The following is a 19,967-nucleotide window of genomic DNA, read 5'->3' as shown; positions in this document are numbered from 1 at the left end:
ATATGCACTTCGTGCTGATTAAAAGCATGATGTTAGGTAATATTAGAAATCTCTGTCTCAAAATAAACAGTGGTGCCTGACTGGGCAGAAGGAAGGATAGCAGGTATGACTCAGCCTACAAAATACAGGGAAGCAAAAATGTACCCTCTTTTATTTATTTTATTTTCTTTTTCCTGTAACCACTTATCTCCTTTTAAAAAAAATTTTTTTTATGTTTATTTGCTTTTGAGAGAGAGAGAGAGAGAGAAAGCGTGAGCAGGGGAGGGTCAGAGAGAGGGAAACGCAGACCCTGAAGCAGGCTCCAGGCTCTGAGCTGTCAGCACAGACCCTGACGCAGGGCTTGAAACCATAAACCAGGGGCGCCTAGGTGGCGCAGTCGGTTAAACGTCCGACTTCAGCCAGGTCACGATCTTGCGGTCTGTGAGTTCGAGCCCCGCGTCAGGCTCTGGGCTGATGGCTCAGAGCCTGGAGCCTGTTTCCGATTCTGTGTCTCCCTCTCTCTCTGCCCCTCCCCCGTTCATGCTCTGTCTCTCTCCGTCCCAAAAATAAATAAACGTTGAAAAAAAAAAAAAGAAAAAAGAAACCATAAACCATGAGTTTGTGACCTGAGCTGAAGTCAGATGCTTAACCGACTGAGCCACCCAGGCACCCCCTGTAACCACTTATCTTCTAACCCAAACTCCTATTTTACCATCATGGAGGAAATTTAAATTTGGTCCACTGTGGGTCCACCGCCCTTTGCATTGCCCCCGCTCCCCCCACCCCAAATTCTGGTAAGCTTCTATTATAAGAAGGTGTGCATTTGTGAGGAGAGGGGGCCACAGGTCAGAGAAAAATAGGTGTTGATCGTTGGGGTTCTGGTACCGATTCCCCCCTCCCCAGCTAGCCTCCTCTGTGCACGCCCTCTCCTTCCTCCGTTTCCTTGTCTATGAAGTTCATGATGGAGCTGGCCCTCTATCCCCCTGGGGGCAGCAGAGAAGCTGCTGCCCCTGCTCCCTGCTCCCATACAGGAAACAGCCAGAGGTAAGTTCCCTCTGCCCACATATGTCCCGTAACCATTTCTTCTCTAGAGTCTTCCTCTCTCCCCAGGAATCTCCATGGGGCAGCAGACCCAGCTCCTCTCCTTACTTCCTGACCTTCCTTGGCCTAATTTAAGTGCGGAAAACAGAGCCTCCTGCTCAGGACCACCCCCCACCCTCACCCCCGGGTCTCCGTGAGCATTTATGTTGCCTTCGCACAAATCAGAAAAAGACACCCGTCTGGATGGTCCACACAGGAAGCAGTGTGCCCTGTGGGTGTGCACAGCCACGCAGGCTCCCTGCTTGGTGAGCAGAAGTACCTTTGTGCAAAGAAAAAGTCCTCCTTCCTCTGGTGGAGATGGGCATCCCTCACCCACCATCCCGTTGCTTCTCTGATCACAGGGAAGAAAGTTTCCTGAAAGCGATGCTTCGGGAACACAGCTATTCAAAGCTCAAGAGCTGGAAAGAGATTCCTTTTTCTTTCCTTTTTCTCTTTTCTTAAATGTTTACTTATTTATTTTGTGAGAGTGGAGATAGAGGAAGGAGCGGGGGAGGGCCAGAGAGAGAGAATCCCAAGCAGAGTCCAGACGGTCAGCGCAGAGCCCGACATGGGACTCAGACTCACGAACCGTGAGATCATGACCGGAGCCAAAACCGAGAGTCAGAGGTTTAACCGACTGGTCCACCCAGGTGCCTATCTTTCCTTTTTTTCTAATACATCACTTCTGTGCAGCAAACAGCCCAGAGTCACCTGACTGCTGCTTTAGTGTGTGTGTGTGTGTGTGTGTGTGTGTGTGTGTGTGTGTGTGTGAGTAAGATGGGGTTGGGGTGAAGGTTGCCAGCGAGGCAATTTCTGCTGATCTCTTCATCCTTCTAGGCAATTGGAATTTTAATCTGGCCAAGAATAAACGATACACTTTCCTTCTCCCTTTTTCTGGAACTGAAACATTTGGAAAGGAACAAAAACAATTCTGACAGAATCCGTCTCAACTTTCATTGTGAGACAAACACAGATTCCGTGTCAGGAGAAGTAAACAGAAGAATCAGCACGCCTATGGCCAATAGTTCAAAACGAGGGGACCGAATTAGCCACACAGAAGTGTCCTCGTTGGAAACGAGCCCTCGTGAGGAATGAGATGTGTGTGGACACCTAAGCCATTAACAGCTTATAGTAGTTGTAATGCATAAAATTGCAACGCATTTTATTTTTCATATGAATATTTTACTGTAGGCAGAGTTAATAATCCTGCTCTTGTCAGAGTGGCAGGAATAAGTACCTGACTGTGACGATGTTCAGATTTTGAGGGAAATAGGCAGAATCTGCCAGAAGCTTATTCCCGTAACAGACTTGGAAGCGTGTATAATTTTTCAGAATTCTCTTCTGGCTCTGGATTAGGCTCAGAGAAGTGTGTGCAGATCCTGGGGTTTTTTTTTTAAAGATTAAGAAAAACAAAGCTTCCTAAACACATGTGACTTGTCAGCCATCACCACCTGCTTGTTACGTTTGCCCGCCCATGACGACATTCCTGAGTGAGCAGGCATATCTTCACATGAACGATGGCTGCTCCCTGCTCCTTTCTGTCATTTTTTTTATGAATTTTTAATTTTTAAAAAATGTTTTATTTATTTACTTTCAGAGAAGAGAGAGAGAGTGTGAATGGAGGAGGGACAGACAGAATCGGAAGCAGACTCCAGTCTCTGAGCTGTCAGCACAGACCCCGATGCGGGGCTCGAACCCACGAGCCGCAAGATCACGACCCGAGCCGAAGCCGGATGGATGCTCAGCCGACTGAGCCACCCAGGCGCCACCCCCCCACCCCCTCTCACTCCTTCTTCAGCTACGGCGATCCCGTAAAAATGATGCCCGGCTCAGACTTCTAGAAAGATATTCAAGCGTTTTTAGCAGCGTTTCTCATGCTTCAAGTGCGTATGAGCCACCTGGGGAATTATGCAGATTTTTATGAATTTATTATGCAGGATTATGAGGTCTGAGTTTCTGCATTTCTGACACACGTGTAGGTGACGCCAGGGCGCCTGCTTCAGGGACCGCACTTTGAGTAGCAGGGTTTTATATGGCTGCGAGATGGAAGGTGTTGCTCTGCTGGGAACTTCAGGTAACCTCAGCTTGGTCTCCTTCCCCATCTTACCCACCCGAGTTCTGGTGGGCGGGGCCTCTCACGGTGCCAGCAAGTGGTCGTGCACCTTAGGTCATTGGTGTGAACGGGATGGGTAGCAGGTCTGGGCAGGTGGCCGTGTCAGCGCTGCTCTGAGCAGGGGAGTGGCCCATGTGCCAGGCCTGTTACACGTCTGGAGGGCACAGTGTATTCAGGGTGATTGCTTTCTCGAGGAGTCCGTTTGGATCATTATTGGGCGTAAAGCATGTCTGGGCTGGGCCACATCTCTGGCGAGGTCCCCGTATCAGGGGTGGTCGTCGTGCGCAGCCTCGTGGTCTGTGGAGCGTTTAATGCGTCTGGCCCGTTGTTGTCAGTCTCTCTGGACCGGTCAAGTTTTCAGCCTCTGTACTTTTCCTACACCTCATCATAAGCCCGACAGAGGCCGTGCAGGTATCTCTCAATGTCAGGAGTGCGGCACAAGGATGCATTTGGCAGGCAGGCTGGATTTCTGGAGGCCTAGAATGACCTTTCTGGCTCGGCCCTCCTGCAGAAGGAGTCATCCTCACGCTCTTGAAAGATGTCAGACTCTGCTCCCGCTCGTGTTCCGTGCCCGTTCCCACCCCAGATGTTCCACACGCGGGAAGATGTCTCCGGGGAACCTCAGGAAAGGGCCACCTTTGCCAGATTCAGAGGGCTTCCCTGCTTTCTCCCCCCCACCACCCGCAAAAAAAAAAAAAAAACCCGACAAATAAAGCGACTACCCTCTCCCACCTCCTATCTGTAGGCTTTTTCCTAGTCAGGAAAGTTCAGAAAAGCACAGAGCCCCTCTCTTTCCCCAGCCCCCATCTCTGGGCATCAGTTTCCTCACTGGTAAAATGGGGAGGATCGTTCTGACCTGTGGGGTTTGGGGGAGGGTTAAATCCTGTCACATGTCGAACGACTTGTCTCTGCACCGGGTAAAATAATAAAGGGCAGCAATTAATTTCTTTTAGCCGTAAAAACTCTGAAGAGGCACATGGTGAAAACGAGGCTCAGCTGAACCTCAGGGACACATAACTAAGATTTGTATGGAGAGTCACCATAGAATCTCTTGTCCAAACTGGAACACCTTTGAACACCGTTCTTTTTTTTTTTCTTTTCCTTACTTTTTTCTTTGTTGTTTGAAATTTACATCCAAATTAGTTAGCATCTAGCGCAACAATGATTTCAGGAGTAGATTCCTTAGCGCCCCTCCCCCACTGAGCCCATCCCCCCTCCCACAGCCCCTCCAGTAACCCTCAGTTCTCCATATTTAAGAGTCTCTTATGTTTTTTATATTATTATATAATATATATTTTTTTATATTATTTTTTTTATTTTTGTTTTTATACTATTTTTTTATATTATTTTTGTTTCCCCTCCCTGTTTTTATATTCTTTTTGTTTCCCTCCCCTCATGTTCATCTGTTTTGTCTTTTAAAGTCCTCATGTGAGTGAAGTCCTATGATTTTTGTCTTTCTCTGACTGACTCATTTCACTTAGCACAATCCCCTCCGGTTCCATCCACGTAGTTGCAAATGGCAAGATTTCATTCCTTTTGATTGCCGAGTAATACTCCACTGTATATACCTCCCACATCTTCTTTATCCATTCATCCATCAGTGGACATTTGGGCTCTTTCCATACTTTGGCTATTGTCGATAACGCTGCTATAAACATTGGGGTGCATGTGTCCCTTCGAAACAGCATACTTGTATCCTTTGGATAAATACCTAGTAGTGCAATTGCTGGGTCATAGGGTAGTTCTATTTTTAGTTTTTTGAGGAACCTCCATACTGTTTTCCGGAGTGGCTGCACCAGCTTGCATTCCCACAAACGCTGTTCTGTATTTAGCTATTAGTAACTGTGAGAGTATGACAGGTGTAAACAGACCTTCAGCAGGATGCGTGCTCATCCAATTTATGTACAATTTAAGCGTTTTTTTTTTAACGTTTATTTATTATCAAGAGCAGAGAGAGACAGAGCATGAGCATGGGAGGGGCAGAGAGGGGGGAGACACAGAATCCGAAGCAGGCTGCAGTGTCTAAGCTGTCAGCACAGAGCCCGACGCGGGGCTCGAACTCACAGACCGTGAGATCGTGGCCTGAGCCGAAGTCGGAAGCTTAACCGACTGAACCACCCAGGCGCCTCATGTACAATTTAAGTTTTAAAAAAATCCATAGTTCACATTCTCAAAGAAAACTGGAGAGGCCATTGCTCACTTATCAAAAAAGAATCCAAGATAAGGAAGATATAAAGTAAAGAGGGAATTAGAAATGATCAATGAAATTCCATAGAAACAGGGAACGGAAGACTGGAGGCTACAGAAAATTAAACCAGTGACTTGGGGGGAAAGTGCAAGTTCTAGAACTTACAGACAGAAAAAAACTGAAGATATCTGGAAAAAAGACACAAGAAATGGTACTGACATAACAAGACAGCCATATGCAAACATAATGAGTCTAGACACAGGCCTCACACCTTTTGCAAAAATTAACTCCAAATGGATCAGAGCTCTACATGTAAAATGGACAACCATAAAACTTCCAGAAGACACATAGGGGAAAAATCTAGACCACCTTGGGTTTGGTGATGACTTCTTTAGATATAAGGCCATTTGAGAACTCCTGCTTTCCAAAAGGTCACAATGAAAAGCACGAGAAGACAGGCCACAGACTGGGAGGAAATCTATGCCAAATACGTGTCAGCTAAAGGACTGGTGTTCAAGATTCAAGAGGAACTCCAAAAAAAAAAGATTCAAGAACTCTGAAAACTGAAAAATGAGAGGGGCGCCTCAGTGGCTCAATCGGTTAAACGTCCGACTTTGACTCAGATCATGATCTCATGATCTGTGAGTTCGAGTCTCACGTCGGGCTCTGTGGTGATAGCTCGGAGCCTGGAACCTGCTTCGGATTCTGTGTCTCCCTCTCTCTCTGCCCCTTTCCACTTGCACTCTGTCTCTGTCTGTCTCTCTCTCTCAAAAATGTGAACAGACCCCTCACCAAAGAAGATCTACAAATGGCAAAGAAACAAGAGAAGATGCTCCATGTCATATGTCACCGGGGAAATGAGGGGTCCCTGGGTGGGGGGAAATGTAAATTAAAACTATGAGGGGTCCCTGGGTGGCTCAGTCAGTTAAGTGTCCGACTCGAGCTCAGGTCACGATCTTGCAGCTCATGGGTTCGAGCCCCAGGTCGGTCTTTGCACGGGCAGTGCAGAGCCTGTTTGGGACTCTCTCTCTTTCTGCCCCTCCCCAACTCATTCTCTCTCTGTCTCTCTCTTTCAAAAGTAAAGAAATAAACTTTAAAAAGAAAAGCGAGTTACTACTACACACCTATTAGAACCAAAATTCAGAATTTTGATGGCATTAAATGCTGGTGAGGACGTGGAGGGACAGGAGCTCTGATTCATTGCTGGGTGGGAATGCAAAATAACACAGCCACTCTGGAAGACAGTTTGGCACTTCCTTACCAAAGAAGCTAACTATATTCTTCCCCGATGATCCAGCAATCGGACTCCTTCAGCTGAAAACTTACGTTCACATAAAAACCTGCACGCAGATGCTATTAGAAGCTTTGTTCATAATCGCCAAATCTTGGAAGCAACCAAAGATGTCCTTCAGCAGGTGAATGGATAAACAAACGGTGATCCATCCGGACAAAGAAGAACTATTAAGCAATAAAACAATAAATAAATCAGGAGCCACGAAGCCATTAAAAGGCATCAAGGAACCTTAAATGCGTATTGCTAAGGGACAGCAGCCAACGTGAAGAGGCAGGGTACTTTATGATTCCAATTATGTGATATCCCGGGAAAGATAAAACTATGGAGACAGTAAAAAGATCACAAGTTGCCAAGGAATAAGGGGGCGGGTACGAGGGAGGGATGAAGAAATGGATTGCACAGAAGATTTTTAGAGAAATGAAACTATTATTCTTTAGGTCACCGTATTGGCGAATGCATGCCACTGTATACTTATCAGAAGCCTATAGAATGTAGTACAGCAAGAGTGAACCCTAATGTGTAGACTTGAGTTAGTATTAATGTATTGATACGGGTTCACAGGTTGCAAGAAATGACCACCCCAACTCAAGATTACTTTTCTCTCAATTGGTTTTTTTTTTTTTTCTGAAAACCTAAAACTGCTTTTAAAAATTTGATTCATCTGGGGCGCCTGGGTGGCTCAGTCGGTTAAGCGTCCGACTCTGGCTCAGGTCATGATCTCACAGTTTGTGAGTTCGAGCCCCGCGTCGGGCTCTGTGCTGACAGCTCGGAGCCTGGAGCCTGCTTCTGGTTCTGTGTCTCCCTCTCTCTCTGCCTCTCCCCCACTCGTTCTCTGTCTCTTTCTGTCTCTCAAAAAATAAATAAAGGTTAAAAAAATTTTTTTTAATATGTAATTCTGCAGGGGGAAAAAAGTAACCTCAGTATTTTATATCAAGCCAGTACGGTTTTATATGCAAATGCAACAGAGATATTCTTAGATACATTTGGGAATTCAGAAAATGCACCTCATGTTATGCCTGTCCTGAAAAAAAAAATGACCCGAAAATGTCCTGCTTACTAAATTGCAGCAAAGAATTCAAGAATAAGAGAATACTGCATAAAAAATGGCAATGTGTGATACCCATCCAGTATAAAAGCATTAAAAAAAAGGTGACATTTAAGTGATCATAATTGCTGTGGTCAAGGAGCAGTGTAAGCAAAAAGAACAAATCTTGAAAGAGACTACATCCCATATCATGAGATATTTACAAGTACTGATCATTTAGCAGCCACAAACTTTTCAATAAATTCCAAATTCTAGAAATTACACAGGCACAAAATACAAGAAAACTTAAAAGTTTCAGCACAAGCATAAACATACACACAAAAATGAGACTTCTTGGCAATTTAAAATTTTCTCAAAAAGCCTGAGACAAAGAAGAAATCAAAATGCAATTTTGGACCAAGAAAATAATGGCAATTTCGAAGTTACGTATCACAGTCAGATGTGGATTAAGCTGCACCCAGAGACAAATGTATTACCTTGAGTACAATGAGAATAAATGAACTAAGATTTCAGTTCATCTCATCTTTTAGGATGCTTAGGTTCTGCTGTTTATTTGGTTGTGGCTAATTAATGAGAGCAAACCTCCTTGATGTCCTATGTCCTGCTGGCCTTTTCCCACAGACTCTTTATGTCCTATGTCCTGCCGGCCTTTTCCCGCAAACGCCTGGGTGTTTATGGCAGTTCTTGCATTTGCTCCAGCTAGGAGTCTGGAACCATCTTGCCTAAATGGTGGCTTGCAAGTGCGGATTGGCCAGCACACAGTGAGGGCCTCTGACATCATAGACGAGCTTCCTTAAGGACATACTGTCAGTATCTGCTTGATACTCTGCATATGGGATTATGTGTGCACCTTCCCTGCTTGTGCTCTGCCTCTCTCTCTCTCTAAAAAATAAATAAACATTGAAATTAAAAAAAAAATTGTTTTTCCTTTAAAATGAGAAAGGGAATGTTTTTCATTTTGTAAAAAGCTGCTGTTGGATCTAAGAAGGTAAAGAATTTTTTTTTTTATTTTTAGGTTTATTTATTTATTTTGAGAGAGAGAGACTCAGATAGCATGAGTGGGGGAGGGGCAGAGAGAGAGGGAGAGAGAATCCCAAGCAGACTCCTCACTGTCAGTGCAGAGCCTGACGGGGAGGGCTTGAATGCACACCATGAATCATGACCTGAGCCGAAATCAAGAGTCAGACACTTAACCGACTGAGCCACCCAGGCGCCCCTAGAAGGTGAAGAATTTTTAACGCGTGTATAGGCCTATATCGATACAAATTGCCTAGCAGGGGCAGGGCCTTATTTGGTTGATTAATGCATTTAGTATTTGCATTTCCTACAGCTTGCATGTTTTCTAGCATCAAAGTTCTGCAGAGGTGGGCACACCTAACCAAAGGAAACTGTCTGTGTAAAAATGTTACGATTTTCAAGTGTGGAACTGTTAATTGTAAATAAAATCTTGCCGAAAACAAATACTATCTGGATGTACTATTTGGAACTGGGGCCACAGGGTAATTTGCGGTCTTGCCTCTCCTCGCCCTCATCATACTCTTAGGGAACATGCATTGTGAGGTTAACAGGAGGGTGGTGAGCAAGGAGGAATGAGATAACCTATATAAAGTACCAATATTTACCCCTTGAGCTGGGTTTGAGAGATCGCCTCCTCGTTTCCCAGGATGACAGTGGCCGCCATAAGGTTAACATCATTTCCTGAACTTGCCGGCCACAGTGGTCTGTCTTCTGTGTTCTCCTGGGGCCCCAACGAGGCCACAGGAGGGGCAGTGGGACGTCCTTCACTCTAGGACAGTCACCAAAGAACCCAAAGAATTCCAAAGCTGCATTATTGACAAGTCAGAAGAGAACCCAAGCCTGTCTCTTGAAAGGGAGTACAGTATTAGAAATATGGGCATTTTTTTTAAAACCCAAAAATTCTTTCATGTGTACTGATTGTTCGTTTTAAAAAGAACCACGGCGTGTTTTCTTTTATAGACAGAAATGCATTATAAATAGCCATGGAAATGTCACATTAGTGGAAATAGCCTACTAAGAGGAGAATACTGCACACTTTGGGTATTTTGAAAGAAAAGAATTTAATGTTGCATCTGATTTTTTTTTTTAACTGAAATTGTTTCCAGAATGTCCTCAGGATCCATAATTTCCTGTACTCACAGAAGAGTTATCAGATACTCGGAGCATGTTAACTAATTACTTTATCATAAAATTCTACGCCCTGTGTTCTAACTTCATCGTTTATCTGGGAAATGCTTTGAAGATAATTTTCCTCTGGTACATTAAGAAAAGTCTTACAGTGCAGGATAAAGGGAATAATGGATTGGTATTGGATGAATCTGAGTAGTTGATATTACAAGGCTAAAAGATGGGAATTTTTGAAAATCAGAATAATCTAGCTTGCCTTTGGTATGCTTAGATCATTTATATGAGAAGTTTTCACTCATTGATTGAGTCATTCATTCATTTATTCCTTCACTCCTTTATTAATTTAAATTTTTTTTTTCAACGTTTATTTATTTTTGAGACAGAGAGAGACAGAGCATGAACGGGGGAGGGGCAGAGAGAGAGGGAGACACAGAATCGGAAACAGGCTCCAGGCTCTGAGCCATCAGCCCAGAGCCCGACGCGGGGCTCGAACTCACGGACCGCAAGATCAAGACCTGGCTGAAGTCGGACGCTTAACCAACTGCGCCACTCAGGCGCCCCACTCCTTTATTAATTTAGTCAATTAAGTGCCTAGGCATTTGTCAGACCCTGAGCACATAAAGGCATCAAGACATGCTCTTAAAGAGATTTCTGATGAAATTACAAGCAGCGCCGTTAGGGCTGATTCTGGGGGCAACGAGAGCATAGAGAAAGAGCCACTAACCCGACCTTGGGGGATCACAGCCAAGGGACACAGGAGGAACATCACAGCAGAAACCCAAGCACAAATAGGGGTGCCTGGTTGGCTCAGTCGATTGAGCATCTCACTTCAGCTCAGGTCACGATCTCACAGTTCATGGGTTCAAGCCCCATGTCGGGCTCCGTGCTGACAGCTCAGAGCCTAGAGCCTGCTTCGGATTCTGTGTCTCCCTCTCTTTCTGTTCCTCCCTCACTCATGCTCTGCTTTCTGTCTCTCAAAAATAACTAAAAACATTAAAATTTTTTTTAGAAATCCAAGCACAAATAGGGATTAAATAGGTGAGGGAAACAGGGTGTGAGGGCAAGGGAGAAGAGGGATGAGAGCCTAGAGGCTTAACTAGAGATTCAGAAGGAACTCTTGATGACAGGGGTGTAGTGGGAAGGGTATAGAAGAGGTAGGGGAGGAGTGAGTCTTGAAAGGAAGGGAGAGTCCAAATCTCGAAGGGCTTCCCACATCTCACAATTTGGAGTCTATCCTTAGAGCAATGAACAGCCACTAAAGAGTTCTAAATAGCAGAACAATGGAATCAGATTTGGTTTTAGGAAGACAATTCTAGATGCAGAATGAAAAAAATAAGGTGCAATCTAGTGACAATTTTAACGGGAAAACCAGTCAGGGGACTTAAAGCAAGCAAGACAAGAGATTCCAGAGAAGATCCAGATAAGAGATACAGGTGACATCAACTGGAGTGTTGGTTTGGGAAACAGACAGAAGCAGATGAATTTACTCAGTGGTTCAGGTATAACTGACAGGGCTTAGAACAGACAGTGTAGGAAGTGCAGAGGAGGGAGGGGTTCAAGATGGGGCCCATGCTTGTGGCTTGGAAGTCTGTGCAGATTGGGGTTCCATTCACTGAGGAGAAGGGAACACAGGGAGCACTGGAGGTTTGATAGTGGAAGGGAGAGAAGACGGTGAACTCCGTTTCGGACAGTCTCGTCGAGCTCGGAGATGAAGAGTTTCGTCGGGCAGGTGGGCGTGCCAACCTCAAGCGGACTAGAATGAAGCCATAGCAATGAATCAAATCGAATCCAATCACTTCTGAGGAGGGTTCAGCATAACAAGGCCCAGAACCGACACTAGTAAGGAGTATGTTTAAGGGGGGGGGGGGGGGGGGTGGGCAATCAGCAGAAGAAAAGATTATATAGCCCAAAGAATATATTAAAAGACACCACGAGGATGTAATTAGGAAAGCCAGAACGTGAGAAATTTTGCAGCCCATTGGGTTATATGACAATTAAGAGACAAAAACCAAATGCAAAGTGTGACTCTTGTTTAAACAAACTAAAAAAAAAACCAAACCAAACCAAAGCAAACAAAACAAAACTTATGCGTAATTGGGGAAATTTAAACACTTCCTGGCTATTTGATGAGGCATTCGTGTTCATTTTTTCAGTACTCAGGCTATTGTGGTTATGTTTGGTTTTTTTAAGGTTTTTTTTGTTCTATTTTTTATTGTGGTAAAAGACACAGAATTTACCAACTCAACCGTTTTTCAATGTACAGTTCGGTGGTAATAGATAAATTTCTAATGTTGTGCAACATCACTACCATTGATCTCCACAGCTCTTTGGATCTTGCAAAATTGAGACTCTGTACCCATGAAACACTAATCCTTATTTCCCCGTTCTTTGCAGCCCCCGGCAACTCCCATTCTCCTTTCTGTCTCTATAATTTTGACGACCCTAAGCATGTCATGTAAGTGGAATCCTAGAGTATTTGTCTTTCTGTGATTGGTTTATTTCATTTAGCATAATGTGGTTATGTGTTTCACAAGAATAGTACCTTTTAGAGATGCATATAGGAATATTTAGAGATACAATGGTGTGATGTCTGAGATTTACCGTGAAATAATCTTGCGGGAGCAGGTGGTGAGGGAATGATTGTGGTATTAATGAGATAAGAATAGCCATGTATCGGGGCGCCTGGGTGGCGCAGTCGGTTAAGCGTCCGACTTCAGCCAGGTCACGATCTCGCGGTCCGTGAGTTCGAGCCCCGTGTCAGGCTCTGGGCTGATGGCTCAGAGCCTGGACCCTGTTTCCAATTCTGTGTCTCCCTCTCTGTCTGCCCCTCCCCCGTTCATGCTCTGTCTCTCTCTGTCCCAAAAATAAATAAACGTTGAAAAAAAAAATTAAAAAAAAAAAAAAAAAGAATAGCCATGTATCAATAATTATTGATGCTTGGTGATGGATACATGGGGACTCACTCTCTTCTATTTTTGCATATGTTTGAGATTTTTCATTTTTTTAAAAGCTTATTTATTTTGAGAGAGAGAGTGTGCATGCAAATGGGGGAGAGGCAGAGAAAGAGGCGGGGGCTGAGAGAGACAGAGGATCCCAAGCAGGCTCCACACTGTCAGCACGGAGCCCGATAATGGGGCTGGAACTGACGAACTTCAAGATCATGACCTGAGCCAAAGTCAGATGCTTAACCAATTGAGCCACCCAGGTGCCCCAAGATTTTTCATAACCAAAGTTAAAAAAGGTTCTCTCCTACCCCCACCCCACCTTGACCAAACTCAAGTAGAACTTTTTTCCTAAAGGAAATCTCACGTGGAAACTCAGTCTACAAAGTATGGGTTGAAGGAGCTGTTCTTATATACCTAAGGCTTTGAACCCAGACCCCATAGCTCTGACTTCCTGGTAACCTTCTTGCCTTGCCTCTTGCTTCCCCAAATTCTAGTTCTTTCCCAGAGGACTGTTGGTAAATAGATTGGCATGTAGGAAGTGGATAAGGAGTAATGGTATTACCAGTGATACACTTCAACTTTCTCCTCACACCCGTTGAGCTCTCTCAAGAGGCAATGAGCATATAGACAACACTGGACATCATACTTACCTTGAAGTAAAGTCATGTGAATTCCCTGGATTTCTTTAAATATCGGATTTAGTTGTTCCTTTAGATATCAAGTTCAATAGGGAAAAAGTGTTGTGTGACCATCGCCACTTAAACTGGAGAAAAACACACTGTATTTCTATCACACTGAAAATAATTTCATGAACGTGTTTTGCTTTTAAACATGGTCATAGGTAGTAAATTTTAATGTCCAGTAAAGATAAAAATGTACTGTTAAGAAATACAAAAGTAACGCGGTACAATGCTATTAAGTAAACTACAGATAATATTTGGATTTCCTCAGTCTTTCCACTCATGTCCTTTCTCTACCCTGGGATTCAATCCAGGATGCCACAGCGCCTTCAGTTCTCACAAGTCCGCAGTCTCCACCAGTATGTGACAGTGTCTCCATCTTTCCCTGTCTTTCATGGTCCGGACACTAACGTGTCCTCGTTTGAACCTCAACATAGTTAATACCCTCCTTCGGGATTGCAGATTCCATGAAAGGTGGGGAGCCGACAGCCTTCACAGACGGTCATCTGTCTGATGAAGTTTTAGAAGCTGAACCCCCCCCTTATACCTTGTAGCTTCTTTTACCCCTCCCCCCCCACTTGCCTTTCGCCTCTTCTGTCCAATCCAATCAAACTCTCCCAGATGGGATTCAGCCTACATGACCATCCTCTACGAGGGACGAGCTTCTGTTTACAGGCCAACTTGGTCCTTGCTGGTTTCTAAAGAGGAAAATGGTGGCACTCAGCCACAGAGAAAGCCTTTCAAGTGGTTTTATGCAGAAGGCCACTGTGTGGCCGTTCTGTATTTAGTAGTACGCTAACTGCTAAACTCGTACAGCATCATGGAACTGGTGCTTCAGATGCCCATTCTAAAGCCAGGATTGCTAAACCACTTATCCTTTTATTTAAAAAAAAAAATACTACAACAAAACAAAACAAACCTGACTTAGGTAGTGGGAGCTGCTGCTTTCCCGATGCTTTCGCTTTATGGTCTAAGATGGGGTTTTAATAAATTTATGCTCCGGTAGACACATTCAGAGTCGGGGTATTTTATATCTGGGCTGGTGCTTTCCTGCCAAGGCTTAGCACTCTTGATCTCCCTCAGGGTCCCCATGAAGGCAAAATGCACACTTATCACTACTTACACCCCTACTTGCCTTGGGCGCTCGCTCCGTAAATACCAAAATGTATTACATCAAGTGTGAACAGGTCAGCTTTCCCTTCACCATCCCTGCAATAGCTTTCTTTTTTTATCAGTCCCTTTAAAGGTAGACTACCAAATCGGAACTCACCCTACTCCCGTGCAGACAGAAGTGAAGACTCATTCATCCAGGCTCCACTAATTCCAGCTCTATGATAATCGTTCATAAAAAGTAAAACACTTTAAGTAAAAAGTTGGGCCTGATGTCTCTGTATGACTCTTCAGTTTGCTCAGGGGTAAAGTAAATCTATTCACATGTCGGTTGCTGTTTCAAAAGAAGGATTGATCTTAAGGAAATTAAAGGTTTTTCTAATATGCTTCAGGATCTAGAGATTTGTGTGTGGAAAGGGATTCTGATATTTGATGTATTACAGTGTGATGGGACAATTTATTACCTGGCTGATAATAGGTACCGTATTTGAACATAATGGAACCACTTCTTTAAAACTGATGTGTAATTTAGAATTTTTACTGTCAACTGAACTTTTTCCCCAACTGTAGGATAAGCTTCTTGAATTTAAGGATCATGCATTTCATATTTTTTTTTTTAGTGTCCCTAGACTAGTTGCTCAATCGCTTCCTCATCATAGGGCTCATAAAAGTGCCTTACATGGAGAGAATGCTTAGTAAAAGGTTTTCCTTAAGGATTATGACACTTGATTATTCTGAACGTGTAGATTCAAACCAGTTTAAAACAGCTGGATGTGCCGTTGTTAGTTTCTTATTTATCTAGTTTTTAAAAATCTCTCTTTAAATTATTTGCTTTATGTTTTCTCTCTCTTTTTTAATGCTTATTTATTTTGAGGGGAGAGAGAGAGAGGGAGAGAGAGAGAGAGAGAGAGAGAGAGAGACTGAGTGGGGGAGGGGCAGAGAGAGACTCTCAAGCGGGCTCAACGCCATCAGTGCAGAGCCTGACACAGGACTCAATCTCATGAGCTGTGAGATCATGACCTGAGCCGAAATCAAGCGATGGATGCTTACTCAACTGAGACACCCAGGCACCCCGGTTTGCTTTACATTTTCAATTTGAGTATGCTGTCAGGATGATTTGAATGTAAGTACCAAAAGATCAAACTCAAGTGGCCTAACAAAGAAGAAACTTTATGATCACATAGTGCAAGAAGTTGAGGGGCACAATGGTGAATAGGCTGATTAATTCAGGAAGTCGGCAATAACATCCGGGATCTGTTCTCACTATTGACATCCCTCATGGTTGCAAGATGGCTACAACAGGTACAGCAAAGATACCCCCACAGCAGTGTCCCCAGACCAGAGAGAGGGCCTCCTTTCTTCTGTCCCTGTCCAGGGGCTCCCCAGAAGACTTCCCTCCGTGTCACGGTCCTCTTCCTATGCTGGTCACAGACAAGGGGAATGGATTTACCTGGATGGCTGCAGACCACCGAAGATTCACCCCTATGCCACAAAGAGGCCCAGTGTCTGGAAAGCATTTGGCTGCTCAAACATAAAAGTGAGAGTGTCATTTATGAGAAATAGACTGTGGTCATCGGGGTGATGTATGGTCTTCGTTCATAGTTCCTGGCTCACTGCATCCGAAACCCTAAGAGCTTCCCCAAAGCTGAGAGTGATGAAGGTGTCTTTTTTATGTTAATGAGGTAACTTTAGGACTCTGCCTAAGGATGGGGGCTTGTTGCCTAGAGGGACACCCCTGTGATTAGGAGGCTGGAACTTTCAGTCCTGCCCCTAGACTGTCCGGGGGATGGGGCGAGACAGGAGGTTCAATCAATCCGTGGCCAAGGACTTAGTCAATCATGACTATGTAATGAAGCCTCCTTAAAAACCCAAGAGGGGATCCCCTTTGTGTGGGAACTCCTGTCTGTCTTCATCTGGCTGTTGGTTCATATCCTTTAACAGATTTGCAAGTATAAGAAAGTGTTTTCCCTGAGTTCTGCGAACCGTTTTAGCAAATTAGTCAAACTTAAGGTTATTGGAACCTCCCATCTGTAGGTGGTCAGCCAGAAGCACAGGAGGCTTGCGGTTGGCGTCTCAAGTGGGGGATGGGGTGCAGTCTTGTGGGACTGAGCCCTTAACCTGTGGGATCTGATGCTGTCTCTAGGTCAAGAGTGTCAGAATTGAGTTGAATTCTCAGACACCCCATTGGTGGCTACGACTTGCTTGGTATCGTGTGTGGGGGAACCATTCCTCACCCCCACATGGGAATTGGGTCCAGGAACTGGTGCTGCCGGTAAGAAAGCAGATCTGGTGCTGCCGGTAAGAAAGAGGTTGGTAATAACCACTGGGTACAGATAACAGTGTGTGCCATAAGCCATATGTCTTTGTGGAGAAAACCGGGTAGATGCTATGTAGCTCTGTGCCTTTTTCATCAGTAAGAGTCGCTTCCTCCTTGTGGCTTTCCTCCTTGATAACACAACTTAGGTTTTGTGCAGGTACAAGGGGTAACAGGCCAGAAGAAGGCGATTCTAGTCCTAGGTGATGAGTTAGTGATGAGTCGTAACACAGTTACGATAACCCCGCTTCTATTTGCCAGCAAGCAGTTTAGGAAAGTCCAGTGACCGGGTCTCTGGGGAAGATTTTTCCACCTGATAACATGGCAGATGAGCTGGGGGTCTGCTACCCTGACTTGCTTCCTGCCTTTGGGCTTTTGCATGAAGACATGATACAGAATTGATGTGAGCATCCCACGACCTTGAACAGAAACTTCCTGACCTGCAAGACAGCAGAACAGAGAGTCAGGAAGGGTCTGAGTGTTGTGGATGTTGTTGAGCAATTGAATCAACCCTGAGACTACTTTCCTCCAGACTTCTCCTTAATGAGATGACAGTAAACTCCCGCGGTTTAAGATTTAGATGGCTTTTGCTGCTTGCTACCGAAAGCATCCTGACGGATGGATACTCTTTCTAGAAACGTTCACTGCAAAGCCCTTTATTGTGGTAAGTGTACAGAAAGCACGTTAAAGTTTTCTTCCATTTTAAAACATAACAGCTGAAGTCAGCCTGGGGCAAAAAGACAAACAAAACATATATGTGTACAGAATCCAAGCCCCATAAATGTTCATTTAAAGAATTCAATAAATGTTCTATAAGTTTATTATAACGGCTTTCTCAGGAAACATGTTTTTTGGATACGTATATCAACGAACATTATTTCTTTGGCACTTCTAGGAACTCTGTGTTTATGTCCTCCCTAGAAACTTCATGCATTTCTGCACAGTTTTTCCTGCTACTTTGGGATCTTGGGTGTTCTTGGAAAGAACTACTTGTAACTTCCTTGGCTTTCCTTTCTTTAATTGTGAACTTGTAACTTCCTGTTGCTAGCCGCTAGCTAGCTGCCAAGCATTTGTCCAAAAATATGTTCCCACAATAACTTCCCTTTTACAGTATTCAATATGCAAGGTGGTTTAAACATGTCTCCATAGTATTCTGCAGACCATTCATTTTTTTACTAAAAACAAAACAAGGGTCACCTGGGTGGCTCACTCGGTTGGGCGTCTGACTCCGGCTCAGGACATGATCTCACAGTTTGTGAGTTTGAGCCCTGCATCGGGCTCTGTGCTAACAGCTCGGAGCCTGGAGCCTGCTTCGGATTGTGTGTCCTCCTCTCTCTCTGCCCCTCCCCTGCTCATGCTGTCTCTCTCTCTCTCAAAAATAAATAAACATTAAAAAAATTAAAAAGCAAACAAACAAAACGAAACAAAAAACTTTTGATATACGGAGGATTTGAAATGCTCAGCAAAGCCCAGAAAGTTATATGGGAAATAATCATGTACTCAGTGCCCTCGGCCTCATAGTCATATTAAATTCAGGTGTAATCTATGTTAGCATAGCCGTATTTCCTTACAGATAAAGCTAGAGATTTACCTGCATCCCTACTCCTCCCCTCCCATTAGAGATAGCCAGTGTCTTGATGATGATGATGATGATGATGATGATGATGATGATGATGAAAATGATGGTAATAAAAGCAGCAAATGGCCATTATTCTAAGAACTTTGCATACATTAGCTCCTTTAATGCCCACTGAAGACATATGACACAGTACTATTTTCATCCCCCATTTTATAGATGAAGGGAAGAAGAAAGTTGGTTAAATAACTTGTCCAAGGCCATATATATAGCTGGTAACCTCGATTCTAACCCAGGTAATTCAGGTTCCCCCATATACTACCCCTACACTGATATTGCCGTGTATATTACATACGTTCTCTAAATACATATGCACCTGTAAGAAATATACATTGGATTGTTTTTTACATTTAAACAAATATATGACTCGATAACACTTGTGTTTTTTCCCTAGTTTTTTTTTTGTTTTTTTTTGTTTTTTTGTTTTTTTGTTTTTTTTTGCTATTACAAGCCATGTTGCCATGAACATTCTGGCACTTATGTCCTTGTGTGTACCGCTCTGTGGCAGACATCTAGCAGACGAATTTCTGGTTGGCAGGACATCATCCACATCTTTTGTAAGTTATTCCAGAATTGTTCTTCCAAACAGTTGTGCCAATGTGCAGCCATTCGAGCACGATATAAGGCTTCCCATTTCCAGTAGCCCCACCCGTTCTTGGAACTGGATGTATTGATTGACTATTGGCTATTGGTTTTTGCCAACCTGATAGGTAAGGATGGTATTTTGTTCTGATTCACACTTTCTTCGATTACTAGATAGGTTAAGACATCTTTTCATGTGTTTATTTGTGTTTCTTTTTTTTTCTTGGATCGTCTTGCTGTATTTTTAAGGAATTCTATTATATTCCAATTGTAGAAAATTAGTTACATGGGTTGTAAACACCTTCCCATAATAGGTATTGACTTCCTTTTTGTCATTGTCCTGGTACACAGACGTTCATAGTTTAATATAATTATATTTACAGTATTTCTTTTCTCAGTGTGGCTTATGCTTTGGTTACCATAAATAATATGACAGTATCCACATGTCATTAAGATATTCTCCTGTATTTTCTTTGTAAATTTTGATTTTCACATTTAGTGATTTTTGTGCATGATACGAGGTAGATCTCCAATTTTACCCTTTTACACATGAATAGCTGGGTTCCTTTTCTTTTTTTCTTCTTTCTCTTTTTCTTTTTTTTTTTTTTTTTTTTTTTTTTTTTTTTTTGCATATGGTGATGTCTGAGCATCATTTATTGAATACTCGGATTCTTTGCCCAGTGATTTACAATGCCATCTCTGTCATATTCCAAATTTCCATAGCTAAGTGGTTCTATTTCTAAGCACTCTATTCCCTGTGGCAATATTGCACTGTTTAAATTACTATAGCTTTACGAGGAGTACCAGTATTCAAAAAGGGTAAACCCATTTTTTTCTTTTCCTCCTCCTCCTTCTG

General features: G+C 43.5%; 1 long non-coding RNA gene across 10 annotated transcripts in view; it reads left to right on the top strand.

The window, feature by feature from the left end:
- LOC123603040 overlaps positions 1-19,967 on the top strand; it is a 244,679-nt gene that overhangs the window by 17,329 nt on the left and 207,383 nt on the right. For all 10 annotated transcript variants that reach the window (XR_006714703.1, XR_006714706.1, XR_006714702.1 and 7 more), the window contains exons 2-3: positions 2,657-2,942; positions 3,039-3,133. This is a non-coding gene — a long non-coding RNA (uncharacterized LOC123603040). The remainder of the gene's footprint in view (positions 1-2,656; positions 2,943-3,038; positions 3,134-19,967) is intronic.

The sequence above is a fragment of the Leopardus geoffroyi genome, chromosome E1, assembly GCF_018350155.1.
Source record: "Leopardus geoffroyi isolate Oge1 chromosome E1, O.geoffroyi_Oge1_pat1.0, whole genome shotgun sequence".
NCBI lineage: Eukaryota > Metazoa > Chordata > Mammalia > Carnivora > Felidae > Leopardus > Leopardus geoffroyi.
This window is presented reverse-complemented; position numbering and strand designations above follow the sequence as displayed.